This window comes from Pan paniscus, chromosome X (genome assembly GCF_029289425.2).
Source record: "Pan paniscus chromosome X, NHGRI_mPanPan1-v2.0_pri, whole genome shotgun sequence".
Lineage (NCBI taxonomy): Eukaryota > Metazoa > Chordata > Mammalia > Primates > Hominidae > Pan > Pan paniscus.
In genome coordinates, this window is record NC_073272.2 from 56,593,164 (window position 1) to 56,615,964 (window position 22,801).

At 40.7% G+C, this 22,801-nt stretch overlaps 1 pseudogene; it reads left to right on the forward strand.

The window, feature by feature from the left end:
* Nucleotides 1–4,541: 4,541 nt before the first annotated feature.
* On the forward strand, nucleotides 4,542–17,041 carry LOC100973456 (X antigen family member 3-like; annotated as a pseudogene).
* The last annotated feature ends 5,760 nt before the right edge of the window (nucleotides 17,042–22,801 follow it).

Here is a 22,801-nt window from a genome sequence, read left to right on the forward strand (position 1 = left end):
GAGTGCAGAAGCACACACATGAACACACCCTGTAGCTGCAGAAACACATGGTAGGAACTAAAGCCCCACCACTAATCAGACTTTTTCTCACCAACTCAGGAGTTCGCAAATGAGTTTGCTAAGGGTCAAATGCCCACAATAAAACTGACCAATTTAAACATCACTGAGAGCTACTTAGAGCATTATGTAGAAAGCTACAGACAACAGTGAATTTATTCTGAGCAAGTCTTAATCCATCATCTTCACAGATGGCTAAAGAAAGGGCCTCTAAACATTTTGTCTCATAATCTCTAAGGTAGTGACCTTCAAACTCTTTTATTACAATGCATGAGAAATACACAGTTTGTATATACTTCAGTACACAAATAAATATAAGTATGTATATGTGGATGTGCCATGTATTTGTATATTTTGTATGCAATGGATACTATTTACTAATTATTTTATCTCATTTCTTTAAAATTATCATTCTTTGAACTCATCCAGCTGGTCAAGGGTTATCTCCCACAAGAATGGTGGGAAGAAACTTAAATTTGGCATGAGGTTAAACACTGCCCTTTGAAGCTGGAGTGCGGCTACTCAGCAATCATTAAAATCCAGGTCTCAGTGAAGAACAACCATGCAGCCATCTGATGCCATGACTTTGATCATGTGTTAATTAGTTGCTCACAGAAAGTCTAAATCCGGAAATCACTATCTTCCATTCTTTGAGAACTTGTGAGTGCACTATACTAAAAACTGAAATTAACAAGAAAGATAAAAGATACACTAAATATTAGGTCAGGATTATGACTGCTCTTACTCCAAACAAAACAAAACAAAAACAAAACAAAACGAAAATAAAAACAAGGTCCAGGTGCAGTGGCTCATGCCTGTAATCCCAGCACTTCGGGAGGCCAAGGCGGGTGGATCATGAGGTCAAGAGTTCGAGACCAGCCTGGCCAACATGGTGAAACCCCATCTCTACTAAAAATACAAAAATTAGCTGGGAGTGGTAGCGCATGCCTGTAGTCCCAGCTACTTGGGAGGCCAAGGCAGGAGAATCACTTGAACCTGGGAGGTGGAGGTTGCAGTGAGCCGAGATTGTGCCACTGCATTCCAACCTGGGTGACAGAGTGAGACTTCATCTAAACAAACACCTTGAAGAACCACAATTCCTACTCAAGCTGCTTTTTAGAGACAGAGAAATTGAGAAACCTCTCTTTTCCTACTCAAGGTATTTCCTTAAGGGAAGCCCAGCTGGATGGAATATATAGGAGTCAGCTCAACAAGATGTTCTAATTTACTTACAAAAAGCTACGTCTGATCAGGGCCCCCTTCCTAAGCTTCCTTTTCATGTACTATTTCCCACATTAAACTGCTAAGTAATATAAAAGTAAAGACAACAGGAATCATGCACACAGCTTACTGTCTACGTTAGTGTGAGTTTATACTCCACTAGCTTCATCAACATGTTTACTAACACAGGAATCTCTTGCCTAGGAAAATAAACGTTGCAAAGAACTTTACTGTTGTTTCAGCAACTGCCTGAAAGATCTATCAACTCCTCAATAAAAGGTGTCAAATGACGTTTTTCAATCCCAAAACTCTTTGAAGCCTTAGTCTAAAAATCCTTGTCTTGTTGGCTCCATCAATCCTAAATCATTATGATTCCTACCCAATTCTAACAAAACTGTCCCTGACTTTAAAAGACCCACTTTACACCAGATTTCAAACTCAGAATAAATGTGCCTAAAGCCAGTACACATCTGACATACTAGTGGCTCTTTTGAGGTAGTGCTCTTCCTTACAGTGCTATGCAAATAATGTCAGAGCTGTCTTATGAACAGGTTATTTGGCTGCTATTTGGGGAGTGCAGTTTATGATGAGCATAGTCACCACTGCTGTACATCATGTCACAGTAGACTGAGCCTAGATCCTACCATCAACATCTATGGAGATTTCTGAACTATACACTGCCTGAATGACCTACAGTTATATTCATGTAAATCTGTTACTATTCCAGAGAGTTAAATGTGTAATAACACAACCTAAAAATAGTAAACAGGTGTGTATTTATTTAGTCTGCATTAGAATTTAGTTAAACTCATTGCAAGCATGACAGAAAACACAGAACCAAATAAAAATTGATTAATCAAAGCATGTATAAAAATTGGCCAAGGTGGGAGGATCACTTGAGCCCAGGAATTCAAGACCAGCCTGAGCAACATAGTGAGACCACTGCCTAAAAAAATAAATCAATCAATTGCCCGGGTGTGGTGTGCCACTTGGGGGGACTGTGTCTTGAGGATTGCTTGAGCCCAGGAGATCGAGGTTGCAGTGAGGTATGGTCATGCCACTGCCCTCCAGCCTGGGTGTCTGAGTGACATCCTGTCTGAAGAAAAGCATTTCTAAATATAGATATGAAAATAATTTAGTTCTTTCACAAAAGGTCTTTCTGAGATATGTCCTCCACTAAGGGTGATGTGGGACTGTCTGTTCCCAAAGTTTCTGGATGCATGAGAATGGTTGGCAAGAGACAAAACAAAACAAAACAAAAAGATCTCTCATGTCCCTTTCTTGGTGTTCCTGAGACCCTGTGGATGTGAGTCTGGGGACAGCAGGAAAACCCTGTCTGGCCCTGCATGTATGTGACTTAATAGTGTGCATGCCCCTTGCTGCGCAAGTCCTTTGTTGCCCATGTGCCTTGGTGTCTGTCTCCTGTCCCTGCAGAGCCCTGACAGATGGTGACTGTTTTTTTTTTTTTTTTGGTGGACTCTCGCTCTGTTGTCCAGGCTGGCATGCAGTAGCGTGATCTCGGCTCACTGCAAACTCCGCCTCCCCGGTTCTAGCAATTCTCCTTCCTCAGCCTCCTGAGTGGCTGGGACTACAAGTGCACGACGCCACGCCCTGCTAATTTTTTGTATTTTAGTAGAGACAAGGTTTCAACGTGTTGCCCAGGCTGGTCTGGAACTCATGAGCTCAGGCAATCCGCCCGCCTCGGTCTCCCAAAGTGCTAGGATTACAGGTGTGAGCCACTGGGCCTGGCGACAGATGGTGACTTCTTTCGTTCCTGTCAACTAGGATCCAGCCAGCAGGTCTGCAGATCAGCCCTCCCAGAAGTTGAAGGGGGAGTGAGTGTGAGGAGGGGCGGGTGGTCTTTGCGTGCATCAGGCGACTGGATCCATGGCCACGTAGAGAAAAGGGTTGCAAGGTGGTCATCCTTCTACTAAAAGGCAGTGATGCTGCCATGGCCTTGTTGTCATGGGAGGACCAGACAAGGAAGGAAGGAGGGCCCTAGAGGGGAGGAGGGTCAGTTGCACTTGGAGTGAGTTGTGAAGGGGTACACTATTTGAGGTCTTTGAGTCCCTAAGCATATGAATCCGCCCACAGAGGACGGATTCCAACTTCCTTAGTGGGGACCTGGGAAGGAGAGGAGGACTGGATGTGGCGGGACAAGGAGGGGCAACTCAGCCCACAAGACAAAGTCAGATCTCACTGTGCATGCTTCTTGGGTGGCCGCCTCAGTGCACATGTTCACTAGGCTTCTTCTGGTCGACCCCTTTGCAGCACGTTGCAAACGCTATGGGGCTGAGAGGGTGTGAGGGTCGCTTTCCTGCTGTCTGGACTCTTTCTCCCCTACTGAAACATAGCGGGTAGGTCCGCAGGCCAGTCCTCCCGGGAGGTGAAGTGAGAATGAGTGTGAGGAGGAGCCAGCAAGCTTCTGAATGGGTCAGGCGGCGTGGTCCCTGGCTCAGAGGTAGAAGTGCCTCAAGGTCGTAGTTCTTCTCATGCGGCACCACAGCCATGGGCCTTCTGGTCTTGGCAAGGCCACAGCTAGGGAGCAAGGAGGGCCACGGAGTGGAGGGGGGTCAGGCGGAGTTGGGGCGACTGCTGGGGTTGCTGTTGGAGGTATCTGAGTCCTGGAAGCATCTGGAACCCCCAACAGAGGAGAGATTCCAGACTCCTAGGTGGGGAGTCTGGGTGGGTGGGAAGGGCTGTGAAGGGACGAAGTGCGTGGTAAGGAAGGAGGCTAGAAACTGGGAACGCTGTGGGCTGGTGACCACAGCCCTGAGGTCTGTAGAGTGCCTGGCAGAGGTGGCCCGTGAGGAGCACCCAGCGCTGTGTCACAATTTCTGAACTCCACCGTGGAGGTTCGAATGGGCCGGGCTCTGCATTCCAACAAAACTTGATTTTAGGGGGCAAATGGGCCTAGCAAATGGGATAAACCGTTGCCACTCAGATTTTAATTCTCTGGCTGTATTTTCCTAAATGTCTCCATGATGGAGAGTCCAATTGTGACACCAAAAACCTCATCAGAAATTTCCTGCGTCTTTGCCAGGAGCCTTAAGACATTGCTGTGCTAGCTTGACCAACATAAGTAGCTTTGCAAGCATACGATTCAGAAGACACACACACACACTTGCCCTGGGACTTACTTTCAAAGTTTTTCCAAATTTTAAAAAAATTACAAGTTAACATTTGTCCATAGAAGTGGCCAAATATAGCTATCCTCTCAAGTGCATTTTCCCAATCACCGTATTCTGTTTGCAGAGTGAAATATGACGTGCCAAGGAAGATCAACATATAGGCCTATACCAAGACGAAGTTTATGACCTTCTGAGCTGACTGTGCCTCTGCTTGTGAGTGCCTTAACATTCAATGTTTTCTATTAGCAGAAAGTTATTTTTGTAATAGTGTTGTTGAAATAGTATACATACACTGGTAAAGGTCTTCCATGCTGATAAAAAATGATCATGGCATCTCATGAAGGACAGACTAATCCAAGAGGATTATGTTCTGGCTTTGTCTGGATGGATGATCTTCTGTTCCACGGTTTTTGCCCATGACTTCCTTCTCATGCTTATTGATAACTGATTGCACACATCTGTACCAAGACAGATTAAAATGGCTTCCAAAGCCCTTGAGGGTAACTGTCTTAGAGTAAACTCTCTGTTGGAAGAGTAACTTTATGAAACATTAAGAATATGAAATAGTGTTGGAGAAATGTCTTAGACTTATGATCAGAAGTATCTATGTATTCTGTATACTTATATTACTGAGATGTATGTGAGTGTATTTGCACACACTCATCCCTCCTGGTCCCAGGAGCCCAGTCATGAAGAGTCTCAAGAAGAGGAACCACCAACTGAAAGTCGGGATCCTACACCTGGTCACGAAAGAGAAGAAGATCAGGGTGCAGCTGAGATTCAAGGTGCTGGGAAGGGAACGAAAGATGTCTGTGGGAAGGGGAGGAGGCCTATGTGTGCATCACACATTATACCATGACCAGTAACAGGAGGAAAGAAAACATTAGGAAAGGATCTCAAACATTTGCTGAAAGTTGGCTGGAAAAGTGAAGAGTATGGTTTGCAGTCTTGTGCAGTCTCTGGATATAATGAATCTTCTCTTTTTCTTTGAGATCTACTTTGTATGCTTGCAAATACAGTCCTTGCTAAATTAGGACTTAGGTGACCACAGCCTTGAGGTCTGTAGAGTGCCTGGTAGAGGTGTCCAGTGAGGAGCACCCAGCGCTGTGTTGCAACTTCTCGACTCCACCCTGGAGGTTCGAATGGGAGGGGCTCTGCATTCCAACAAAACTTGATTTTTGAAACCATTTGATGTAAGAAAATGTACATTATTTCACTAGTGTAATTTGATCTTCTTAGAATGCTATATCATCTTCTCAACCGTGGTGTCCACAGTGTTGTATGCACCCTTTAATAGCACGTAGAGTGCCAAGTCACCCTACCTTGTAACACCCTGAGTAAAGCCCATTTGCATAGGAATGTTAGCCCCATTTTATAAATAAGAAAACTGAGGCTCATGGGTTGAGGTTTACCAAAGAACACTTGAGTCATGGAGACAGAATTCATATTTCGTTTCAAGGTTTATGTTCTTCCTATCATCTATGTTGTAAGAGAAAGTGACTGGTTTTGCTTAAGATGCGTAATACTCAAATATGGCTGTACTATAAGGTACTTCATTATTGGCTCAGGACAAAACACAGTTCAGTGAAGCAGGATAGAAACTCCAGAAAAGAGCTCAATGAATGACAGCCACTGTTTCCTTTCATTGGTGTTTTTGACAGTATGTTTGGTAAAAGTTGGATAATTCAGGACACTGGCATATGGATAGCTATATTAGTATGATTTTGAGAGGCTTTTAAAAATTGTTTAAACACTTTTATAATTAGAAAACTTAAAGTGCTGTAAGATTATCATGAAACAGAAATTGTTTCCTCAACGGGTAGCATTTTCAAGGTAAACACTGACAGAATTTGGGCCATGGATTATTTAGCAATTCACTGTTAAGGGGTTTCCAGAATATGACTGTCCACAATCCTGGTTTATTTATTTATTTTAAATTATACTTTAAGTTCTGGGATGTATGTGCAGAATGTGCAGGTTTGTTACAGAGGTATACACATGCCATAGTGGTTTGCTGCACCCATCAACCCATAATCTACATTGGGTATTTCTCCTAACGTTCTCCCTCCCCTAGCCCCCCAAGCTCCGGACAGGCCCTGGTGTGTGATATTCCCCTCCCTGTGTCCATGTGTTCTCATTGTTCAACTCCTACTTATGAGTGAGAACATGCAGTGTTTGGTTTTCCTTTCCTGTGTTAGTTTGCTGAGAATGATGGTTTCCAGCTTCATCCATGTTCCTGCAAAGGACATGAACTCATCCCTTTTTATGGCTGCGTAGTATTCCATGGTGTATATGTGCCACATTTTCTTTATCCAGTCTGTCATTAATGGGCATTTGGGTTGGTTCTGAGTCTTTGCTATTGTGAATAGTGCTGCAGTAAACATATGTGTGCATGTGTCTTTATAGTAGAATGAATTATAATCCTTTGGGTATATACCCAGTTATTTATTTGCACTCAACTTCCTGTACTCTCACTGCAGGACAGTGATTTTGCTGTTGTTGTTGGTACTTCATTCTCAATGAGATTCATCTATGGAAAGTTACATGTAGGGCCTTTGGACCTAAGCATAACTTTAATTAATTTTACCAGAAAATGTTCAAGTTATTTCAACAAGGGATGGGTGTCACGACTGTATGACTTGTCATAGGCCAGCCAATACATTGATGTAAACTCTCAGAAAATTACATTTAAGTTATGATTAAAATGCTATTTATGTGGCAGACTTCAGATTTCTTAGATAGTTGACACTCGCTATTCATAATACTTACGGAAAATGTAGGTATAGTGTGATTTATCCTTAGATTGTCATTTAAAATAAGATTTCAGGCCAGGACCAGTGCCTCACGTATATAATCCCAAAACATTGGGAGGCCAAGGCCGGCAGATCCCTTGAGCCTGGGAGTTTGAGGCCAGCCTGGGCAACCTGGGGAAACTCCATCACTACTAAAAAATACAAAAATTATCCTTGGTGGTGGCATTCACCTGTAGGCTCAGCTACTCGTGAGGCTGAGACAGGAGGATCCGTTGAGCCCAGAAGGTTGGGCCTGCAGTGGGCCGAGGTGGTACCACTGCACTGCAGCCTGGACAGAGTGAGACCCTGTCTCAAAAAACAATTAAATACATAAAATAAAATAAGACTTCATAATATGAGAAAACGAAATTGTAACATTTTTGCATCACATTTGTTATGACACTAGCCTACAGGCTTTTATTTCATAACGCTGACGAAAAGAATATTATAATTTCCTTATTTATATTTTATGTTGGTCTGCTTCAGTCGATAATTTTTGCATTTTTAAGTGTCTGACCTGGAAGCTGATCTCCAGGAGTTGTCTCAGTCAAAGACTGGGAATGAATGCAGAGATGATCCTGATGTCAAGGGGAAGATTCTGCCAAAACTAGAGCATTTTAAAATGCCAGACGCAGGTATGTTATCCATTAAGAAGCAAAATTAGGTGCTTTCTGTTTTCCACAATATTACACTTTTGATAATAAAAGCAGAGAACATTAGTGCCCCTTTAAAAACAGAGCTCAAATACAGACTTTTTTTGAAAGGTAGTTCAGACCCTGAATGCCTGACTGCAAGACTTAAACACTATCAGATACAGAAACAAATTGGGTCAAAGCCATATTGAATCATCAAATATGAAAGCATTTTCTTCTGAGTATAACCAACAGCTCACAATTTTCGAATTAGTTTTTAATTTCTGCTTTTAACAAATACATTGTGCATTCGTAATACCAGTTTGTGTGAAATGTGCTGAGAACTGAAGAGGATTCTAGTACCAGCTCTACCATAATTTGTGAGATTCTGGATGAGTCCTATAAATTCTACACCCATGTTTGCTCTTACTGAAAATAGTGAATGCACATCAGATTAAATTCCATTTCAGTGCTGATTTCTACATGCTGTGGTTTTGTTGGATAGAATACAAAGACACTTGACTTTCATGATTTGTTTATCATAACAATCAGCTTCAGTCCAATTATAATATCTGAGTTGAGACTTCATTGCTCCTAAGAAAATAAACAACCACTCTGCTTGATATTTGTTTCTCTATATGGAGACCTGAATGACTGTTCTTGGATTTTGTCAAATTCTGAATTCTGCGGCTCTTTTTTTTTTTTTTTTTTGAGATGGAGGCTTGCTCTGTCGCCCAGGCTAGAGTGCAGTGGCGCGATCTCTGCTCACTGCAAGCTTCGCCTCCCGGGTTCAGGCCATTCTCCTGCCTCAGCCTCTCGAGTAGCTGGGACTACAGGTGCCTGCAACCACGCCCCGCTAATTTTTTGTATTTTTAGTAGAGACGGGGTTTCACCGTGTTAGCCAGGACGATGTTGATCTCCTGACCTCATGATCCGCCCGCCTGGGCCTCCCAAAGTGCTGGGATTACAGGCGTGAGCCACCGTGCCTGACCAATTCTGTGGCTCTTAATGAATAATTGCAGTTTAAATCCTTTCAGCAGTGAAGCCTTGAATATCTGAATAATAAAATGGCAGGAGACAGGTTTCTGTGGCCCATGAAGTAGGGAGAATGCATGTAGGCCAGTGAGCATGCTCCTTGCCCTACTGTTAGTCTTCATGAGCTACTGTGTGTAATTACATTGAAGACACATATGATAGAATCACCTCTAACTGTATCATAGATTACATATTATAAATTTCTGTCTTGAGATGTCAGTTAATAGGATCTAAAGTTTAAAGTCCGTAACTCACTAATTCCTGAGTATTCAGCATAGTTTACACATATTTTCCAAATTGCTGACTGTTAATTAGAAGAGCTTCTGAATTTAAAGGAAACACTCCATGTTTAGGGAAGAAATTACCTAGATGTTTTTACTCTACACTGCTAAACCATTTCATTAGACTATTTGCATTAAAAGATAGTTTTCAGACTATTTCCAGGAGCCTATTGAACAAGCCTCAATTGCATTCTTAGGAAGATCATAGCCTTAAATGCACATCTTATTAAAGCGGATAGCAAATTACATGATACAAGAAAATCATAATAAAAAACAAAAATAATAATAAAAGAGCAACAGAATAAACCTAACAGAAGAGGAAAGAGGTCGTGAATAAAAGACAGGTACAAATCATTAGTAAAATGCAAACTAATCCAAAAGTAATAAATTTAAAAGCTTGTTCTTTTGAAAAATAGCTATGAATAAAGTATCCAGTAGTATATAGTAGTTTACACTATCTAGAAGAAAATGGAAAAAGATGAACATGGAATATGTACAAGACACAGGTTTTGAATATAGGGCGTAATAGAAAATGAATACATTCTTGAACTCTAATATTTTCAAAGTATGGATGAAATTATTGATATGATAAGAACACACTCATTATTTAACATATTCCTGTAATACCTGAATATCTAAACATCACAAAGACTGTATAACTTGTGACATTTGCCAGTTGTCCCTCAAACACACTTACTTTTAGAAACAAATATTTGTCTTCTTCACGTGTCTTACTCTTCTTTTCCATTTCCCTCTATCTCTGTTTCCTTTTTTGCCACACTGTTCATGATATATACTTATTTGATGTTTTGATGTCAAAAATAGTGATAGCTTAACACTAATGTGGCTATATAATTAATTATGTAATCAGAAATACTTTCCTAGTGAAAAAAGAGTCATTGTGGTAATAAAGTTAATGGCCCCTAAGATAGAAGAAACACCTGCCAAGTGGAGCAAGAAGATGGTCAGATCCACAGAGACTTCTTCATGTGCTAGATTTCCTGCTAAAGGGGGATAAACTGTTCAGCTGGTTCCAGTGCCAGCTTCTACTATTGAGGATGCAAGTGGAAGCAGAAAAGATGGGGGAAGAAGTCAGAAACTCATATTATTTATTCAGGGGAATGCCATGTTGGGTGCACCAATTATCAGAGGGACTAATCAGTTGCTGAATCCCCCAATTATGACTGGTATTACCAGAAAGAAGATCATAATGAATGTGTGGGCGGTAACAGTAACATTGTAGATCTGATCATCCCCTAGCAGAGTTCCTGGTTGGCCTAATTCTGCTTGAATTAGAAGGCTTAAGGCGGTGCCTAGTATCCCTGCCCATGTGCTGAATAGCAGGTATAGCGTTCCTATGTCTTTGTGGTTAGTTGAAAACAATCAACAATTAATGAACATAAGTGGGGAAAAAAAGGTAAAATGGCTGGGTAAGCATTAGACTGTAAATCTAAAGACAGAGGCCAAGGCCGCTTTTTAGCAGCCCTGAGGGGATTTCTCATGTTGAATTGCAAATTCAAAGGAGAAGCTTCAGTCCTGCCGGGGCTTCCCCCACCTTTTCCCCCAACGGCGGAGAAGCAGATTGAAGCCAGTTGATTAGGGTGTTTAGCTGTTAACGAAATTTTCGTGGGTTTGAATTCCACCAATCTAGCAAGGGCTTAGCTTAATTAAGGTGGTTGATTTGCATTCAATTGATGCAGAATAGAGTCTTGCAGTCCTCAGGTCTGTTACAGAAATTAAGTGTAATCTTCATGCTTTGAAGGCTCTTGGTCTTATTTAACCTAAATTTTTAAGTTATAGTTAGTATTAATGGAGAGATAGGTAAGAGGAGGGTAGAAGAGATAAGTGGGGGGAAGAATGGTATGGGTTTTGTGTTTTTGAATTGTCATTTTATTTTCATATTATTAGACGTGGGGAATAATGTCACTGAGGTGGAATAAATTAGGCGTATGTAAAAGTACAGGTTGAGTGGGGTTATGATAGCTATAATGTTTCGGCAATAAGGCTCTTGTTTTTTGTAAATTCTTGGATGATGATTCATTTAGGCAGGAACCCTGTTAATGGAGGTAAACCTCCTAGAGATAGTAGAATTAGTGGAATTATAGGTGTCAACCATGTTAATTTGTTTCAGGTGTGTAATAGTGACAGCGTTGTGGTGCTTATACTCAGGTTGAGTGTTAAAAATATGGTTATTGTTAAGATAAAATAAATAGGTTTAGAATGGTAATGTTTGGGCTATAGAGTAGTGCTGCTATTATTCAGCCTATGTGAGTGATTGAGGAGTAGGCTAAGATTTTACACAATTGTGCTTGGTTAAGCCCTCCTCAGCTGCCTACTATAATGGATAGAATTGTGATAGACAGGAGGATGTTCATGTTTGTTGATGGGAAAATTTAAAACATAATCGATGTTTCTTCACAATGTCATGTGAGGAGAAGTATACCAGGTATTAGAGAGGTTCCTTGGGTTACCTCTGGGACTCAGAATTGAAAGGGGGCTATTCCTAGTTTTATTACTAGGGTCACTATTATTAATGATGAAAATTGATTAATAGTGTTTATTATTGTTCATTGTCCAGAGGACAGGTTGTTGAAAAGGATACCTATTATGAGAATTACAGATGTGGTTGCTTGCGTAAGGAAATATTTGGTTGCTGCTTTTGTACAGCTGTAGAGTGGGGACTTATATTTTTAATTAGGATTGGGATAAGGGCTAGTATGTTTATTTCTAGGCCTGTTGAGATGAGAAATCAGTGTGATCCTAGCATTGTGATAAGAGTTCCTGTAAAAATAATAAGGGAAATAGCAAGTTGAGCTAAGGGTTTAATTAGTATGGGAAGGGTGTAACCAACATTTTCGGAGTATGGGCTGGATAGCTTATATAGCTGACCTTACTCTAGGACATGGTGTGATAGGTAGCATGGAGAATTTTGGATTCTCAGGGGTAGGTTCAATTCCTACAGTTCTAGAAATAAGAGGATTTTAACCTCTGTTGTTTACTCTATCAAAGTAGTTCTTTTGTCAGACATATTTCCTATGTTTGGGGTGGGATGCTAGAAATTAGGACAGGCATTGAGATATGTCATATACAGCATGCTAGTGTAAGTTGTAGGAAATTTTTTCATAGAAGATATATGAGCTGGTTGTAGCAGAATCAAGGGTATGCTCTTAGAATTCATAAGAATAGGGTGGTTAAAAGAAGGGTCTTGGTAATGAAATTTATGGTATAGAGTTCTGGTGAATATATGGTATGTAGTGCTCCTAGGAAGATAGTGGTAGTTAGGGCATTTATTATGATAATATTCATGTACTCTGCTATAAAGAAGAGGACAAATGAGCTTGCGGCATATTTGATGTTGAAGCCTGAGACAATTCTGACTCTCCTTCTGTTAGATCAAAATGGGCTCGGTTAGTTTCTGCTGGTGTGGGGATAATCATATTATGGCTAGGGGTAATGATGGTAGGAGCAGTCAGAGGAGTTCTTGCATTGTGATGAATGCATATAAGTTAAATGAACCACTTATCAGTAAAACTGATAACAGGATAATGGCTAGGGTGACCTCATTTGAAATTGTCTGGGCCACAGCTTGTGATGCGCCAATTAGTGCATATTTTGAATTAGATGCTCATCCTGATCATAGAATAAATGGCTAGGATTGATATGGCTAGTATAAATAGGAGGCCTATGTTAAAATTAATTAGAGGATTTGGTATAGGGAGGGGAGTTCATAAGAGGAGATCGATAGGAAGGGCTAGGATTGGAGCAATAATATAAAGGTTAATAGTAGATGTTGAGGGCTGTAAGGGTTCTTTGGTGAAAAGTTTTATTGCGTCAGCGAATGGTTGAAGCAGCCTGTAGGGACCTACAATGTTAGGTCCTTTGCGTAGTTGTATGTAGCCTAAGATTTTTCATTCGACGAGTGTAAGGAATGCTATAGCGATGAAAGTAGGGATAATAAGTAGGAGAAGGTTAATTATAGGTATATTGTTAATGAGAGGAGTTGAACCTCTGATTATAAAGTTTTAAGTCTTATGCAATTGCCGGGCTCTGCCATCTTAACAAACACTGTTGTTGGGTAGGGTATGTGAAGATTTGTTAGATTGAGATAGCATCATCTGTGGAGCGAGGGCACTTTATGAAGTGGGCCCTATTTCTCTTGTCCTTTCATACTAGGGGAAATGTTAAATAGATAGAAACCGACCTGGATTACTCCGGTCTGAACTCACATCACGTAGGACTTTAATTGTTGAACAAACGAACCCCTAATAGCGGCGACACCATTAGGATGTCCTGATCCAACATCGAGATTGTAAACCCTATTGTTGATATGGACTCTAGAATAGGATTGCGCTGTTATCCCTAGGGTAACTTACTCCGTTGATCAAATTATCGGGTCAATACATATTAACTTGCTTAGACTAGTGCAGTCTTAGTTTAGGTTGCTCGGAGGTTGAATTATGCTCTGAGGTCACCCCAACCAAAAATTTTAATGCAGGGATAGTAGGCTAGGGCCTGTAGGCTTAAGTTTTTATTTGCATTAATAAATTAAAGCTCCATACATAGGGTCTTCTCGTCTTATTTGTTTATATCCGCCTCTTCGCGGATAGGTCAATTTCCCTGATTAAAAGTAGGAGACAGCTGAACCCTCGTGTGGTCATTCATACAAGTTCCTATTTAAGGAACAAGTGATTATGCTACCTTTGCACAGTCAGGATACTGCGGCCATTGAACGTATGTCACTGGGCAGGCAGTGCCTCTAATACTGGTAATGATAGAGGTGATGTTTTTGGTAAACAGGCGGGGTAAAATTTGCGGAGTTCCTTTTACTTTTTGTATTCTTTCCTTAGAGCATACCTGTGTTGGGTTAACAGTGTAAATAATAAAGAGCTTATTATATCGTTTATTAATATTAGGCTAACTGTCAGTGGGTTATTCCAGTCTGATGTAAGCTTATGCAATGGAGAATGTTTTCATATTACTTATATTAACATTATTGCTTCTATTAAGTAATAGATTAGTCCAATGTGATGTTAGGAGTTCAGTAGAGTGACTAGAATTTAAGATAGATGTTGAGCTTAAACGCTTTCTTAATTGGTGGTTGCTTTTGGGCCAACTATGGTGGAAATATTTTTTACTCTCTGTAGGAAGGTTGTTTCCTAGGGTCTACAGAGCTGTCTAAACTTATGGGGAGATTAAGTAATTCTGTGGGTAAGTTTAAAGTTGAATTAAGATCCCATCTTGGACAACCAGCTATCACCAGGCTCGGTAGGCTTGTCACTGCTACTTATGAATCTTCTCACTATTTTGTCACATAGGTAAGTGTGCTCTTTCAGCTGTTCTTCGGTAGCTCGTCTGGTTTTGGGGAACTTGGCTATAATTCTCTGTGTAAAGTTATTTCTAGTTAATACATTATGCAGAAGATATAAGGGTTTGTCTTTGCTTTTTGATGCTTGATACAGTTCTTTCATCTTTCCCTGACGGTTCTGTCTATTGCGCCGGGGTAAAAATTTCTATTGCCTATACTTTTGTCTAGGGTAAATGGTTTGATTAAGATAATTTAATAATATTTTTAGTGAGGTTTGGAGCTAGAGTTGGCTCAAAGTGATCAGGTCGTGATGAAATCTTCCGGGTGTAAGCCAGATGCTTTGGGTTAAGCTACACTTTGGTTTGTCCAAGCACACTTTCCAGTACGCTTACCTTGTTATGACTTATCTCCTCTATATGTGTGTAGAAAATTTTTAGTAGTAGTGATTTCTGGAGTAATACTTGAGGGTGACGGGTGATGTGTGTGTGTTTCATGGCCTTATTCAACCAAGCACTCTGCTCTTGGTTTACAGCTAAATCCTCCTTGAGCCTTGGATTTCATAAAGGTTGTCGTGAGAGTTTCTGAACATAGAAAATGTAGCCCATTTCTTGCCACCTCATGGGCTAAACCTTGACCTAACGTTTTTATGTGTGTACTTGTGCTTACTTTATAACCTTTTTAGGGTTTGCTGAAGATGGCAGTATATAGGCTGGGGGGAAGAGGTGGTGAGATGTGTTGGGGTTCATTGATTATAGAACAGGCTCCTCTAGAGGGATATAAAGCAACGCCAAGTCCTTTGAGTTTTAAGCTGTTGCTTGTACTACTCTGGCGAATGGTTTTGTTAATGTAACTATTAGGGTTTAGGGCTAAGCATAGTGGGATATCTAATCCCAGTTTGGGTCTTAGCTATTGTGTCTTCAGGGTATTAAAGCCACTTTCGTAGTATATTTTATTTCAGCTGAAGTTTTTTACAACTTAGTTGGAGTTTAGCTTTATTGAGGGCAGACCTTAAACACTATACCGAGCTCTATTAGCCCGGGTTAATCCTATGGCTGCAGTGGCTGGCATGAAATTGACCAACCCTAAATATTAGTATAGTTTAGTTAAACTTTCGTTTATTACTAAAGATTTATTACTGCTGTTTCCTGTGGGGGTGTGGTTGAGCAAGGTGTTTTGAGCTGCACTCGTGCGTGCTTGATACCTGCTCCTTTTGATCCGGGTGATCTAGAGGGCATTTTCACTGGGGCAAGGATGCTTACATGCGTAATCTTACTAAGAGCTAATAAAAAGGCCAGGACCAAACCTATCTGTTTATGGTGTCATGTGGACCCATCTAGGTATTTTCAGTGTCTTGCTTTGAATAGTTAAGCTACATTAACTATATAAATACTTAAATGTAAAATTAAAATATGAAAAAGAAATAAGTACGAATGGTTGTTTACAGTTCTGGAAATTCAGGGTCTTAAAATTGAATTGGCAGAGGTTTGGCCGAGAGGGTTACTTATAATTAGAGTATAATTGATTTAGGACATAATATACGGGGCAGTGTTTTCAGAGGGATATGCTCAAAGTATCATGTTAGTATTAGGGCAGAAGTATAGTTATTGCATTTATTGTATGAAATGGAGGATAAATTTGGTGGGAGGGTCTTAGATTTTTTAGAAAAATTACATCAATTGAGGGGTAGCTGTTGGGGTGTTCGTCGTTAAAACACGATTTCTCGGCTCCGACTGGGTTGCATTTTAGTCTCTTGTTTTTGGGGTTTGGCAAGGGTACATTTACCTAGGTTGATGGTAAAGTCAGAGATAGGGGGAGGAGGGATTTGCGGATTCAATCGGAGATAGTTCTTGAAATCATACATGCATGAGTGTACGATTTTTCCAGTGAAAAAAGAGTCATTATTCATGTTGACATCAGCACTGTTAGGTGAAAACTGGGGACAAATGTTTACCATACCTGAAAAACGACATAAAGATAAACTAGCTTAAAGCAAGTTTTTTTTTTTGTACTTTTGCACAAGAGGGAAAAATCAAATACTGGCCTTTCTATTCACTTCAGTTATGCAGTTCTTAATGTGACATTAACTGTTTTCTTAAAAGATAGCTTTCAAACTACTTCCAGGAGCCTATTTGACATCCAGACCATAGTTTCAAGCCAGAACATTAAATTATTCTTTTTTTTTGTAAATTCCATTTGTTTCTTAGGTTTTTTTGAGTGTTGGTTTTATTTTTAGTAAAATTATACACAACTTTTGTTTTCTATTTTAACCCCTCTTTTAATAGGTTCACTTGATTTAATGTGTTCTGACTTCGGACTGTCTTTTGGTTTTCTTGTAGCACTAGAAAGTAGGGTGTGTTTAAAAAATTTTTTTAATGTATACGCTTGCAAGTCTATCTCCAAAGTCTCTACGAGGTCTAACGGAATGTAAGCTGAAGGGCAACTCTTAGACTTCTGGTTTTAGTCCATTGCATAAAAGTGAAACTTTGGTGTTGTTTGCAAACCTTTAATGTCATCTGAATACAGTTCTGCTAGTAATGTCCCCTCCTCTTATGTTTCTATCATAGGTGAAGGGCAACCACAGCTTTGAATGAAAATAAGCTGAAACAACGTAAACTGGTTTTATCTAAGATGTTTGACTTAAAAAGATCTCAATAAAGTTTTACAGTTTTTTCCAAAGAATTCTTGCACATCTTTTGTTAATTTTATTTCCAAGTATTTGAGACTATTGAAAATTGTGGCTGGGTGTAGTGGCTCATGCCTGTAATCCCAGCATTTGAGATGCTGAAGCAGGAGGATTGCTTGAGCTCAGGAGACTGACACTAGCCTGGGCAACATAGGCTCTACGAAAATGAATGAAGGAATGCATGAATGTATGCATGTATGTATGTAACTGTAGTCCCAGCTACTCCGGATGCTGAGGTGGAAGGATCCCTTAAGCCCAGGAGGTCGAACATGAGGATGAGGTTAATCATGTTCAGGTCACTGCAACTTCAGTCTGGGTGACAGAGGGAAACTTTGGTTTTTTTTAAAAAAAGGGGGGGGGAAGAGTATTTTGAAATTTTGTGTTCTGATTGAACTAGTGTAAGCAAGTGTGATATTGTGAAATACGTATTTGGTCCTCCATCCTGTTTACTGGCATACAACTCCTAAAAATTTTAGAATCTCCAAGAAGTGACTTTTTTTTTTTGAGACAGAGTCTCGCTCTGTCACCAGGCTGCAGTGCAATAGCGTGATCTCAGCTCACTGCAACCTCCGCCTCCCGGGTTCAAGCGATTCTCCTGCCTCAGCCTCCCAAATAGCTGGGATTACAGGTGTCTGCGACCATGCACAGCTAATTTTTGTATTTTTAGTAGAGATGGAGCTTCACCATGTTGGCCAGGATGGTCTCGATCTCTTGACCTTGTGATCCACCCGCCTTGGCCTCCCAAAGGAAGTGGCATCTTTTATATGTTAGTGAGTTGACTGAGGCTGGCAGCCCCTAGGTAGTTCTACCATGGGGAATTAGAGGGTTGGGACTTTCAGCCCCACCCCCAAACTTCAGGGAAAGGAGAGGGCCTTTTCTGTGATGAAAACTTTTTATCTCTTTAATCATCCTCTTTCTCCTCCAGACTTTTCTTTTCTGGAAGGGTTGTATGCAAGAGGGACAAAAGCATTTTCAGAAACCACATTTTAGTATAATTTAAGTAAAAATTTTCATCATGTTTAAGAAATAGTCAGGATAAAATTCCGAATTTTGAAAAAATTAAAAAATGGGTTTACAGAACCTCTATCCCTTTTGTCTCTGTCATTTATCCAGAGAAGCATGGAAAACTGCAATCCCTGGCTTGTGGCTGCTGCATTGAGTAGCCAAACTGCTGGACCTCTTCTGTCAATATAGTCACACATCCAGATGTATTAACCAAGAAATGGAAGGCTGTTTTAAAACTCCCCCCTTTTTTCATCTCCAAGAAATTTCCTTCAAGCTCCTTGCAGTAAATTCAGCACTCACAGAATTAAAAGTATCATGGACAAGAGAGATCCTGGCTCAAATGTGGGGAGGTGGCTGCAGTAGCCGCAGCCCAGCTGAAAACAAGGCTGGAATGTGTCTTCACACCCCCAACTCCCCTTTCTGAGACAGGGTTTTGCTCTTTTGCCCAGGTTGGAGTACACTGGAGGGCTCACAGCTCACTGCAACCTCAGACTCCTGGGCTCTAGTGATCCTCCAGCCTCACCTTCCTGAGTATATGGGACTACAGGCACGTGTCACCTCGCCCAACAACTTTTTAAAATTTTGTAGAGCAGGTGGGTCTCACTGTGTTGCCCAGGCTGGTCTTGAACTCCTGGCCTCAAGTGATCTCCTGTCTCATCCTCCCAAAGTGCTGAGATTACAGGTGGGAGTCACTACACCTGGCTTGTTTTCCCTGTTTTTTTTCCTTTAAGGCTTAAAGTTGATCTAAGGCTTGCTCAAGCCAAGGAAACTGATTTTTTTCCCTCCCACTTGGAGGAAAGAGCAATTCAAACATTCAGGAATTTTTGGCTACTCAAAGCTCTTTGACATTTGGGTCCTTTCTCTACCTTCCTGCAGGAGAAGACAAAACCAGAGTCAGCATCTGGCTGCAGTTTTCCCCCTTCCGTTATCCAGCACAGAACAGCGGTTAAGGGATCCAGTGAGCCAGCTCTCTTGCAGTTGGAGGGATTATTGTTAAATGCTGGGAATACATGTATTTCTCATAACAGACAGCAGGTCAGCTGCTGCTTCACATTATGGGGAAATCCATAGTCTCCCAGGTGTGACAGCTTCATCATGTCTATCCCTTCACTCTTCCTTTATTGGAAGAAGGCTTTCACCATATTTTAGTGAGTCAGGGTCTTGCTGGTGACTCATACTGTTGCTGCCACTGTGTCAGGGATCCCCAAGGCCACCCTCACTTTCAGTGATTCCCTGGCATTCTCTGCTGCCCTTCTGCATACAATGCTCATAACCGAAGCCAGCCCCCTCACCTCAGCTCAGGATCCCATGCCTCCCACCTTCTCAGGGGCTTTGTTCCTGCAACGATCACTTCTTTCTCCTGAACCATCAACTGCTCCCTCTATGTTGGATCATTCCCCAAGCTAAGGTGAAATTCACCTTCTTCCCCCATGTCCTTGTGTAGTTACTAACATATTTATCTGCTGCCATTGAAAGCAAAACTGCATCAACATAAACAACTGACTGCATTGGAATCAATTTTCAAAATTATCTGGAAAGGAAAACGAATCAGAACAGCCAAAACAATTCTGAAGGATAACTTTGGGGAACTCATGCTGCATAATGTCAAGATTCACATTAATTATCTTATTTATTTATTATTTTATTAATATGATTTTTAATTATCCAGCCCCATATGTCAATTATGTTAATTCTATAGGAATCAAGACAGTGTGCTATTGGAGAAAAAAATGAACAGATCAGAATAGAGTTCAGCAACAGACTCACAGACATAGTAAAACTGATTTTCAGAAAAGGTGCAAAGGCAATGGACAAAAATTGTCTTTTCAAGAAATTGTGTTGTTTTCCTCGTGCTTCTTGGCCACTACATTCATTGTTTTTTTATTCCCCTGTGTCCCTTCCCTTTGTTTATCCTTTGCACTTCAACTGCTCTTCTGTTTAAAGGTCTGTCTGTCCCACCACAGTGTGACAGCCCCCACAGCAAGTACCACGTGTTGTTGGTCTTCCCATTTCCAGCATCCCAGATATTTCCTGTAATGTGGCAGGCATCAATCATTGTCTATTGAATTGATTAATCAATCTTCTGTAATGATCTTAACAGAAAATCACCTCCTCTGTTTTGGACTCATTATTGGAGATGGTGTGTTTCTAGGCACCTTACATATGGTGTTTGGTTTTGTGCCAGACACTCTAGGGTAATGGCTCTGCCATGGTGTCCTGGAGCTCTTGCAGGTCACCATATAGATCACATAGGCAAAGCCAGGCTGCAGGCTAACCTGAGTCTTGGCAGAATACCTCGAATCTCGTTGGAGCAAAGGGAGATATGCAGCATGGTGGGAGCTGCCACAGGTACTTTCTCACCAGCTGCCTATCTTCTTGAAGGCCAACACAAGGCCATTCTTCATTCTTCTTCATAGTTTCAGTTAACCACAGGCCTTTCCTCGTCTTAGGGTACAGTTGTAAAGTATAAAAGTGCTCACTGTCTTAGGGTATGTCTGTGGGCTCCTCATAGGCAGAGAGATCGACCATCTGTGCTGTCACTGAGTACCTCCAAATTAGCATCATACTATGGGACATGATGCTGTTCTTGCTTTTGCTGTGTCTTCAAGCAGTCAACCACTGGGATCCATTTGGGCTCATTGTCTCCCTATTGGCCAAATCTATGGATATGTGACAAGCCAAACTAACAGCTGCAGTGGTGATCCTTGTGGCCCTGTCCACCACCACAGGGCTGCTTAGGGAATGCTTGAGCACTTGACACAGTATTGTATTCAGTTGTGTGTGGTATCGCCTGACCAGAATATTGGCCTATTCTTCATGGCATCACACACAGCAAACAAGTTTTCAGCATGTACTATTGACTTAGGGTTGGCCTTGTCACACCTTGGTTATTTACAAATGAACTTTAGAATTGATGCCATGTCTGACATCAGCTACACTGCTATTTAATTAACATAACTTATTTAAATCGAATAAGTTTCTGAACTGATATTCATTTAAAAAGGTAAGTAGATATCCCTGCTTGACATTCAAAAGCAGTTATCATATACTAGAGATGTAATTGTAAAGAAAACTGGAATGAAAAAAATTTGAAATTTTAAAGGAAAAAAGGAAATATAACTAGTAAACCAAATTTATCTACAATGTAATGCCTACTTGGTATGTTATTTCATTGATTCTTCATAGGAATAATTTAGTGTAAATATTCTCATTTCTAATTTAGAAATGGGGAAACTGTCCCAAAGAATATAAGTATCTTGCCCGACACTTCAATGCCAGTGTGTGAGAGGCAGGAGGGAAACCCATGGCTACTTCATGCCATAGCCTGTAAAGCAACAGTGTAGGTAGACCCAAGGCATCTTGCCTCAGCAAGTTGCCCTGGTTACTTTCCCGTTTCTTCTACCTAGGCCCTAATTCTTTCACCCAGCTTTACAGCCTAGGGACTTCTCACATATTTTGTGGCAAATGGGTTACCCCGAGAAAGGATGCAGATGAGGAGACACATAGGGTAAGGTATGTTGGAAGGGGCAAGGAGCTTCCATGCCCTCTGTGGGCATGGTACCCTTCATGTGTTCAGCTAGCTGGAAGCTCTCTCAACCCTGTCCTTTTGGGTTTTGATGTAGGTTTTCATTATGTAGGCGTGATTGATTAAACCGTTGGCCTGCCATTGGTGATCAACTTAACCTTCAGCCCCTCTCCCTTCCCTGAGGGTTGGGGGTGGGGCTGAAAGTTCCAACCCTCTAATCCCCATTCTAGAGCTACCTGTAGGTCATTTAGACAGTGTATGGGTCAGAAGTATCCATAGATTGATCTTTGTTATTGCTTTTCTTCTTCTAGATTTAGGTTTAGTTTGTTCTTGTTTCTCCAGTGCCTGGAGGTGTGACATTAAGTTGTCAATTTGTGCTCTTTCAGACTTTTTAATGTAGGCATTTAGCACTGTAAACTTTTCTCTTAGCAGTGCTTTTGCTGTATCCCAGAGGTTTTGATAACTTGTTTCAATATTATCATTCAATTCCAGGAATTTTTAAATTTTCATCTTGATTTTATTATTAACTCACATATCATTTAAGAGCAGATTATTTAATTTTTATGTATTCATGTAGTTTTTAGGGTTCCTCTTTGGAGTTGATTTCTGGTTTGATTCCACTGTGGTCTGAGAAGATACTTGATATAATTTTGATTTTTAAAAATTTATTGAGACTTGTTTTGTAACCTACCATATGGTCTATTTTGGAGAATGTTCCATGTGCTGATGAAAATAACGTATATTCTGCAGATCTTTGGCAGAATTTTCTGTAAATATTTGTTAAGTCCCTTTGTTCTAGTGTGTCATTTAAGTCCATTGTGTCTGTTGACTTTCTGCCCCTAAAATCTGTCTGGTGCTATCAGTGGTGTCTTCAAGTCTCCCACTATTATTGTTTTGTTTTGCTGTCTGTCTCATTTCTTAGGTCTAGTAGTAATTGTTTTATGAATCTAGAAGCTCCAGTGTTTGATGCATATAACTTTAGGATTCTATTATCTTCTCGTTGATTTAATCCTTTTGTCATTATATGGTGACCATCTTTGTCTTATTTATTTATTTTTTTCTGTTGTTGCTTTGAAGTCTGTTTTGTCTGATATAAGAATAGCTACTCCCGGCCAGTCACAGTGGCTGACGCC